At 48.4% G+C, this 10,270-nt stretch overlaps 1 protein-coding gene across 1 annotated transcript in view; it reads left to right on the top strand.

Moving 5' to 3' along the window:
• The window catches only part of HTR3B (5-hydroxytryptamine receptor 3B), a 41,295-nt gene that overhangs the window by 28,508 nt on the left and 2,517 nt on the right, over positions 1-10,270 (top strand). The window lies entirely within an intron of this gene.

Genomic DNA, 10,270 nt, shown 5'->3' with positions numbered 1-10,270 from the left:
GGTTCCAATTCTCTCTAAGAAGGAATGAAATAAACTATGAGGGAGTGAGATAAACTAAGGCTGGGGGCACAGGTCCCCCGGTGTCCTATACAGTTTTCCAGCCAGGCTTAGCAAAACTCTTATGGAGTCATGGACCTCTCAGATGGGGCTATGATTTGAAGCTGATGAAAGTATAATGTGCAAGGAGCCCTGCTGGCACTGTCTGCGGCTTGAGTGCCAGGCTGCCAATCAAAAGATCAGAGGTTGGAACCCATCGGCCACTGCGAAGGAGCTAGCGGAAGCTGTCCAGTCCTATAAAGATAAGCAGTTTAGGAAGCCCTCCACAGAGCCGCTCGGTGTCAGAAACAAATGAAGAGCTGTTTGGCGTGCTTTTTGGTGCAATGTATACTGCTCACACTCCTACCTTCTAGCAGTTGAGTTTGGGATTTGCCCAGAATTCTGCTTGGCTTTTAGCAAAGCTTTCCCTGTGTCCTGTCTGTCCACTTTTCTTTTAGTTAGTGAAAGAGAGGGGGAAGCAAGTTCTTCTTCTTCTTTTAATTTCAATGAGTTTCTTGGCTCAGAGTAAACACCTCATTAATTTTAAAGATATCAGCCCGCAAACATTATTAATGCAGCCCGCATCCAGGAGGGCATTAAAGGGAAATGTGAGGGAGCAGCGCATGCAAGGGGGAGCGTAGTCACCTACCACACACTGCCGAGAACGCTGCACACACCATTACCTGCGCTGCACGCAGCACAGCGACAAAGGCAGGTACACAGGAGCGCGCTCACACACACACACACACACACACGTGCTCCGAGGACACAGCCACTCTTTTGTAGTGACAAGCCATCCCTCACTGCAAGTGGTCCTTTGTCGTCTCCGCAGCGGTGAGAGGCGTCCAGGGCACGTCTCCGTTGGTTGTCACAAAGATGAACTCCGTGGCCGCCAAGTCTGACTCACAGCAGCTTCGAACTGCCCCGAGTTTACCAGACAGCCAATCTGATCAGGAGCAAATGGCCTCCTCTCTCTCCCTCGGAGAGAGTGGTTGGTGGGTCAGCAGTCCACCGCCTAAGCCACAGCGCCACCAGGGTCCTGACGTCGAACCCACAGAGATGCTCGGAGAGGAAGGCTGGCGAGCTCCTGGTTCCATTTGTTTGCGGTCTTCCCTTCCAGCTCCTTCTCCATTGATGGTGTGTCTGTGGAGGGGCGTCTGAGGCAGGATAGGCTCCAGGGCTTTAAGGGCTGGCGTCTCTTTGCCCAGTAGGCTCAGGTGGGCTGTCGAGCGGGCTCCTGGCCTGGCCCTGGAATCGAGCAGGGGAAGGATGCTGTGTCGTCACAGATGGCATTTGGCAGGGCAGGCACCCACGGGGCGGGGGGCCTTCCGCAACTCCCGAGCGCTTCAAGTTGCTTTGGTGATGATCACTGTTTTCTGCCTCCCTCGGCCTCCCAGCTTCTCTGTCGCTGTCCTGCGCAGCGTGGTGAAGTTCATGGTACCAGATGGCCCCCCGTTGGAAATAGCAATGGAGACACTCAGGTGCCTTCTATGGCCCTTGGCCAGTGGCATGAAATTCAGAGCCAGTCTCATGCCAACATTGGGCCTCCCTGTCTCTCTCCTAGTCTCTTCCAAAGAGGGGCTGCACGTTGCCCATAGGGGAATGGGGGTAGGTGGCCCAGGCAGGGGGCGACCATCTACTCATAATACACGTCACCTTGGGCCTCTTGGACACGGCTGTCACCTGTATTAAATCAGATGCTGCACATGTCCATTAGCTCTAGCTCATGTGCAATCACACCTGCCGGCTTCACGACTCAGCCTGCTTATCTGCTGACTCTGTGGAGTCGGTCAGGCTGTGTTCCACTGGGAACCCCAGGTACAGGTGATTCTCCTTTTGAGGATGCAGTGTGCATCGTGGGACCTGATCCAGCAGCCGTGGGAGAGGTGGGTTCCCCCCATACATGATCGGAGGTGCTGGTTCCCAGAAATGGCAGGGTGGCCATTCTATTTCTGTATGGCAGTGCTTTTTTGCTTTTTCCTCTAAAGAATGAGAGTGGAAGTGGGAGAGGGAGGAAGCAACAAAATTTAGGAGCTCATGTTGGATAGAAAAGGATGGGTGACTGTGGTAACTAGACAGAGCTCCGCCCCAGAAGTCCCCACGCTGACGGTAGGGTTCATCCAGCCAGGAATGGTCGTGTCCACAGAGGACCCCTAGAGAGGCCCCGAGGGGCATCTGGGAAAGAAAGCCACCTCACTTGTCTTCTGTCGTGACTGTCCTTTCTAGGTTAGGGTAGAGCGATGTGGTTGAGACACCCAGTGAAGGGAGAAGGGGGAAGAGGAGAGGGGAGACAGCCCTAGAAATCCTTCTAGGATCACTGCCGTAATCCTGAGCCTTGGGCTTTCTGCTAATCCAGCCCAATCCGGTCAGGATCCAAAAAGTGTTTGTTCAGGTGCAAGGATCTTACTTAATTGCTGGCCACTTCCCCGTTGTTTCTGAATTGGGAATGTTGGGAGGGGTTCAGGAGGGAAGGAGGAAAACGGGCTTCTGTATGAAGCGTGAGTCTGCGCGTCAAAATTCCAGAGATGTCATAAAGACGGTCATGCAAAATTGAGTACTGGTGGGGTCTACCATCAAGAAGGCCATTAGAGGCTAACCTTGGGGCCTATTCCATCTCCAAGGAGCTCCCCACACACACATTCTGAATTAGATGGATCTCTTTCATTAACATCAATAGGCTCCAAATACCTTTGTGTACTTATTATTACCTGGCTTTAATGGATAACTAAATTGTGGCATAATATTGCTAACACCTGAAGGGTGTCTAATGGAGAACATGGGCTGAAACGAAAGTGCTTTTTCTTCTCTTTCTGTGGGATTTAAAGGCACCAGCTCCTTAGTCCTTAAGTCCATTAGAAATGATGGGCTCCAGGTAGGGGCAGGATCTCACTGCGCTGGTGACACATCCCTTTCCTACAGGAAAAGCAGGGGCCTTGGCTTCCAGCAGGACCTGCAGGGAGGAAGCTTTTGGAAGCGCTAAGTCGCATGAGCCCATCCCATGAAAATGAAAAGTAGCATTCTTACTAGACTCCCATACAACTCAAACTGTGCTGCATTGCACCATCAGCAAGGTAACCATGGGCTAGCTTGTGCTTCCTCGCTGATCTGTAGGAACAGTTTCACGTGTGGGCAGCAACATGCAAAAAATGTTCACTCACAGAGTCATAAACTAGCACAAACCAGACCACGTTTACCCTGAGTGTTGGGTCATCCAAACCTGAACTCACCAAGCATCTTTTGAGTTCTTGCCACGCGCCAGGCTCGATGGTGAACACTGACATAACACAAGAGGAGTAAGAGAAGGTTTCTGACTTCTATTGTGGACCTCAGTCCCTGGCCAGGGAGACATGGTCCCCCAAGCTCACTGCCATTCAGTGGGTCCCAATGATGCAATAATGTAACCACAGAACTGGTTGGGCTCTTACTCCACGGCAAGCTCCAGGTTAAGAGTTTGTCCTGGAAATCCTCAAGCCTTGAGGCGCGTCCTCTAAGTATACGCATATTTGTAAGTGAACAGAAGCACACAGCAGCCCAGTAATGTATGTGGAGTGGGTGATGGAGAGAGCCCCAATTTAACTCCAGAAACCACGAATCCAGTCAGTCTGGCCTCAGCATCCCACATCATGCTGCCCTGCAACCGCAGGTAGAGCACTGGGTTCCGCTCTGTTCTTCGCCACTCACCCATAATGCATGACTGGGCAGGTCCCCCGACCACCAGTCTGGTCCCAGACCCCATAAAACAAGGGCAAGGACAGTGACTGCGTCAGACCTGTTAATGATTCTCACTCCAGTACCCAGGATAGTGCCTGACACCTCGTTCACGCAGTTACTAGCTGTAGAACGAGCCAACAAAGGGCTGCGAGGATCAAACTGGATTATGAAAAAACAAAAACAAAACAGAGGAAAGGCCTGGCACAATTGCTTTTTCAAAATTTCAGCCATCGAAAATTCTGTGAGGCACAGTTCTGCTCTGACACCACGGGCCACTGTGAGTCCAGATGAAAGGGGCGGCGACTATTCCTTGTTTCGGTTTTCTTCGGGGAACTTTGCCCCCTAATCAGCCAAAAGAAAAGTGAATTGTTTTGTTATTGAAGAAACTAAAGCTTGGGGTGCTGTTTGGTCTCACTTATGTGTGATTGGGGAATCTTCGCTCCAGGTGAGAGAATGGGTGGGATAGTTTAGGCAGGCCTCTCTAGCTAGACAATAGAAAGGGGAGATTTCTTCTTTGAGTTAAAGCAGAAACTATTGTGTATTTTTATACCTGCTTCTTGTTTAAATCCATCTTTTGCTGATATCTAGTGATGACTATCCTCTCAACAGGATCAGCTACATAATTTGCAGGACTTGGTCCCAAAGGAAAGCCTATGTTCAGAGTATGAAGAATTTCAAAATGGCCCAGCATCGCGTTAAACCAAGCAGAGGGCCCGTCTAAGTGCAGAAGCCTGTGCAACAGCCCCCCATCCGTCGTAGGCTGGGCGTAGCTCCCCACACCTTAGTGCTTCCCACACCCCTCTCCCTTGGTCTCCTGGGAAACACTGGATCTGATGACAGAGTCCTTTCTCTAAAACCAGGGACCCCAGGAGCCACACTGCCTGTCCTTGGTGCTGGCCCAGATTTGCATTCACTCTTGTAGCTTTATGCCTCATGGCCCATGGGCTCCCTGAGCACATTCCACAGCCGCCTCGGAGAGGAATCATCTCAGCACGTGCTGTTTACACAGGATCTTTATTTAAAGAGCACAACTAATCTCAATTATACCCAAGATGTTTGGCAAGACACAAGTAAATTGCTTAAAAAAGAGAGAATATTGAAGTACAGAGTGGTTTCATCCGTCACCCAGCACCACTGAACCCAGCTGATACAGGGACCTAGAAGTGAAAACTCCTTTCCTTTGACTTCAAGTGTTGGCTCTTTCCATTGAATTCAACATGCCTACTTGTACTTTTTTGAGGGTGGTGTATTTTGTATTTTAATACCCCTTCTTCCCTTTCATGCAACACCCATCATGACATTTCTAGGGGGGTTTCCTGCTTCTAACTTCCTAAATTAGCAGGCTTGGACACACCCATCACCCCCTCTGGCCAGATCACCTGATCCTTTAAAAGCAAATTCCCCAGGGACTTTGACCACTCAACTCACTTCTTATTGTCCCCACCTAATGACACAGTCATGCCAGCCACGGCATGGTGGCAGGAGGTAGAGAGGTGCATTTGATAACAGGTACTGTAGTTGCTGTCGGTTGTTTGCACTTTGGTAGGAATGAGTTTTAATCAAATAATTGGAATTATTGCAACGCAGTGAGTGCCACTCTGGTTTAGATATTTGTAGCCAATTGCGTTTGATGTTTAAAATCAGGAAAGCTATTTCTCAGGATTGCATCCTTTCCTCATACTTACTCCATCTGCATGCTGAGCAAATAACTCAAGAAGTTGGACTATATGCAGATGAACTTGGCATCGGGACTGGAAGAAGACTCATTAATAACCTGCTGGTGCTGTTGGGTAGTAGTTGAACTTCTAACTCAAGATCAGTGGTTCAAACCCACCAGCCACCCTACAGGAGAAAGATGAGGCTATTTGCTCCCATAAAGATTCACAGTCTTGGAAACTCTGCATCAGGTCAGTATGAGTTGGAACTACCTCGAGTCAGTGGGTTTGGCTTGGGTTTTATATGCAGAAGACCTAACCTTGCTTGCCGAAAGCAAAGGGGACTTGAACCACTAACTAATGACGATCCAAGACTAAGCTTTCAGTATGGATTACCCCCAAAGTCAAGAAAATGAAAATATCCACAACTGGACCAATCAGTGACATCAAGACAAATGGAGGAAAAATCAAAGTTTTCATTTTAATTGGATCCACAACCACTACCCTTGGAAGCAGCAGCCAAGAAATCAAATCACGGATGACATTGTGCAAACTTGCTGCAAAAGATCTCGTTAAAGTGTTACAAAGCAAAGATGCCACTTTGACGACTGAGGTGTGCCTGACCCAAGCCACAGTGTTGTCTATCACCTCGTATATGTGCAGGAGCCGGACGATAAATACAGACGACTGGAGACGAGCCAATGCCACTGAGGTATCATGTTGGCAGGGAACATCGACTGTATCACGGACTTCCAGAAGAACAAACAAATCGATGCTGGAAGAAAGACAGCCAGAAGGGCCCTTAGCAGTGACACTGGTAAGATTTTGTCTCACGCACCTTGGACATAACAGGAGGCGTCAGTCCCTGGAGAAAGGACATCATTCTTGGCAAAGTAGAGTTTCAAGGCAAAAGAGAGTTGGATTGACACAGTCGCTGTACCAGGGGGCTCAAACACGGCCATGATTTTGAGATGGCTCAGGACAAGGCGGCCTACTGTTCTGCTATGAGCCAGAATGGACTTGAAAGCACTGGGCAACATGCACATGCTTACTGGGAAAGACTGCAGCCACTATCATCCACCGAGCAGTGCCGGGCTGCCACGCCCCACCAACATGGGATAGTCTCCCAGACCAAATGGTGGGGGAGTCCCAGCTCTCCCCGAAGAAGAGGTGTCTGGTCTTACCCAGCCAGGATCTTCCCACCACCTCCTGCTCAGTCCTAGCGCACCTTGGCCTCTGCACCGAACCTCAGCCTTGGCTCCATCTCTTTCTCATCCTCTTCTAGAGCAGGAGGCTGAGGCAAGTGAGAAGACCCCTGCCCAACACTCCAAGGACCAGTGGAGTCCAGAGCCACAGCTTTGCCGCCATGGGAAAGAACACTCAGCCGGGAATCCGGTGTGGGTGCTCACTCTAGTTTTGCCACTTACTCAATAGCCCACTTAAGGGCTTGAGCTTTATTTTGTACACAATATAAAACAGACTGTTACCTACCGATAAGATTGTATTGAAGATTAAATAAATAATATCATATACGTACACATCTCTAGCATACTATCTGACCCGTAGAAAGCATTCAATTGTTTGTTGAATCAGAGAAATGGGGGAGTCCAGACATGACTTATTTACAGATCCTTTATCAAAGGCCCTGGAACATTCATTGGTTCAATAAGCACTCCTTTCACTTTAAGGTAGGTGCTATTTTTTGGCCTTCTGGGAGATTAAAAAAAAAGTTGCTTTTCTCATGTTTAAGGGGTCCATCACTTTGTGGGGAAAACAGACCTGTCATTCCCTAATTTCTTCTCTCCTAGTTGTTCCCATCATATGCCAGAGAAGATATATGTATAATGATTGTCTATATAGCTAGATAGATAATCATAATACTTTTATGAGATTCAAAAGCCAAGTCATCGAGCCCATGCAGTAGTTCTGTATGTCCAGACATTCTGCAGGGTGAGTTGGATTTAGTTAGTTGTCCCCCCACCATTGCACCTCACTTTCCACCTCCTTCTTCCTGGTGTGCCCCCTGGGGGACTGAGCTGTGTGGGATCCCTAGTCATACTTGGCTGATGGGAGTGGAGGATCGCAGGAGATGAGAGAGAGGGCAGAGAGCAAGTGGACATTGACTTGTCTCTCGACTTCTACTCTGTGGAGTCCCTGCTTGTTTGGCTGTGTTCTTGGGAGAAAACCACAGCTCCTATCTGGCAGGCCTCTCCACACAGCTTTCTCTTTCTTCAGGGTCTAGTGACCAAACCCTCCCCACAGGTTAAAACAGTTCACCAAGCCCCTTAAAAGACCTGGGCTACTGCACTGTTTCTTGTGGTTTTCTGACCACCTGTCCACACCTGGTAAATAATTCCTTAAAAAAACAAACAAAAAAAAAAACCTTCTCAAACTTCCCCATCAAATTGGTCCACTCCACAGATACAGAGGTGCTAAGGAGTTCACATTCTAGAAGTGGGCTAGACTAAATTGATGCAATAATAAACCACCAATATCCACGGAACCTCAGGCTCTAGGACCCCGAGACCAGAGGAACTAGATGGTGCCCAACTGTTCTGTAAGGGATCATATTAGAAGGTCCGGGATACAGTGGGAGAAAAATGTGGAACAAAACTCAAAACTATGACCAGACTCATTGCCCAGATTGGATAGAGATGGGGGAACCTCTTTAGACTATAGCCCTTAGTTCAGCTTGGAAGTGAACTCACCCCTCTGGCTCACTTTTCCATAGATCTGTAAGGGAACACTAACCCAAGGGAGGTACACACTCCTCAGAACAAACCACCGTTTGAAATGAAAAGTGCAGAATTTGCCCAAGGACAAGGTTCAGAAGGGCTAGCAACAGGACTGGAAAGGGGAAAATCCCGGGAGGAAGTGGACTAATTGTTATTACATCTTGGGGACTGTAATCAATGCCAGGGAACAGAAGGCATATACATTTTTAAAGTATCTTTGTAAACCTTTATGTAATTCACAAGAAAAGATTTTAAAAAGCAACATATAGTACAAGATGATACTTAATAAGTTAAGAAGTATTTGGGTGCAACATTTGGTTTTAAACTGTTAATCAGCAGTGATGGGACTGTGAACAAGCCATTTACTTTCTTCAAACCTCCGTCTCCTTGCTTATCAAATGAAATCTAAATGCCCTGCTCATAGCGTTATTGGGGGGGCGAGGGCGGGTCCGTAAGAGAAATCAACTAAAACACTGAAGCCAGCATCTGGCTCACAGACAGAAATGGGGGCTGAACAGTAACTTATTAGCATGCTATCAGGACATGCTACCAGGAGAGACCCGCCCCTGGAAATGGACGTCATGCTTGGTAAAGTAGAAAAGCAGCGGAAAAGAGGAAGCTCTTTAAGAGGTGGATGGACCGTGGCTGCAACAAGGGGCTCCGGCGTAGTCACTGAGGGGAAGACCAGGACCAGGCAGGGTCTCATGCTGTAGTACACGGGGTCGCTTTGCGTGAGAACCAACTTGGTGACGTGAATGCAACACGCCTGCATGAAGCAGGGAGCCAGTAAAGAGGTCTGCAACACACCTGCACGAAGCAGGGAGCCAGTAAAGAGATCTGCAACACACCTGCACGAAGCAGGGAGCCAGTAAAGAGGTCTGCAACACACCTGCACGAAGCAGGGAGCCAGTAAAGAGGCCTGCGGGCCCCGCCCCAATCCCAACTATGTGCACACCCAGAATAATCGCTTCTGAGGACAGCACTTTAGCTACAGCTCAGGGAGAGGGGCGCCTCTGATCAGAGCACACAGGAGCAAATGAAGCAGGAAGGAGAGAGTGTGGAGCACATCCTGGCCCCCCAAGCCCTGAGGACGATATCCCTGCTCAGAGCAGCCAATGCACGGAGAGGACCATAAGGCCAGCCCCACCACAAGACATGAGGGAAAGTGCTTTGAGGAATAACACAGGAGGCACAGTGTGGGAATTGTGCCCCATCTGACCCCACCACACCAGGGCGTACTGCTAAGGGCCTGCAGCAGTGCAGCAAAGGGAGCAAAGCAATAAAGTCCCCAGGAAATGCCACAAATAGACTTTTGGGCCAGGGCATGACACCCATCAGACTCAACCGGAAAACACTCCTAAACGTCAACAAACAGACCTGGAACTATTGATAGGCTTTTTTTTTTTTTTTGCTGTTGGTTTGTTGTTGTTATGTTTTCTTTTACTCTGTCTTATGTTTGTGCTTATTATTGTCTCTGCATGTCTATCTAGATAAGATAGGTGGGATAAACAATCTGGTGGAGAAAACAATGGGACTGATGGCTGGGGGTGGGTGGGAAGGCACGGGAGAGGTGGAGGCAGGGGAAAGGTAGTGGGTGTTAACAGACCCAGGGACAAGGGAACAACAAGTGATCTAAAATTGATGGTGAAGAGGGTGTAGTATGCCTGGTGGGGATTGATCAAGGGCAATGTAACCAAGAGGAATACTGAAACCCAAATGAAGGCAGAACATGATAGTGGGACAAAAGGAAAGTAAAAGGAAATAGAAAGAACTAGGAGGCAAAGGGCATTTATAGAGGTCTAAATACAGGAGGCATGTGTATGTATGTATATAGATATAACGATAGGGACATAGATCTATGTACATATGTTTATATGTTAAGTATTAAGGCAGGAGACGGGCATTGGGCTTCTACCCAAGTATTCCCTCAATGCAGGAACACTTTGTTCTAATAATCTGGCATTCTGTGATGCTCACCTTCCTTACATGATCACTGAGGACAAAATGCATAAGCAAATATGGTGAAGAAAGCTGATGGTGCCCAGCTATCAAAAGATACGATGTCTGGGGTCTTAAAGGTTTTAAGATAAATAAGTGGCCCTGTAGCTGAGAAGCAACAAAGTCCACATGGAA

This window comes from Echinops telfairi, unplaced genomic scaffold (genome assembly GCF_000313985.2).
Source record: "Echinops telfairi isolate 266 unplaced genomic scaffold, ASM31398v2 ScPeMD7_7463;HRSCAF=8501, whole genome shotgun sequence".
NCBI classification, from domain to species: Eukaryota; Metazoa; Chordata; class Mammalia; order Afrosoricida; family Tenrecidae; genus Echinops; species Echinops telfairi.
Note: the sequence above shows the minus strand (reverse complement) of the source record. Positions and strands in the feature narration are given on the sequence as shown.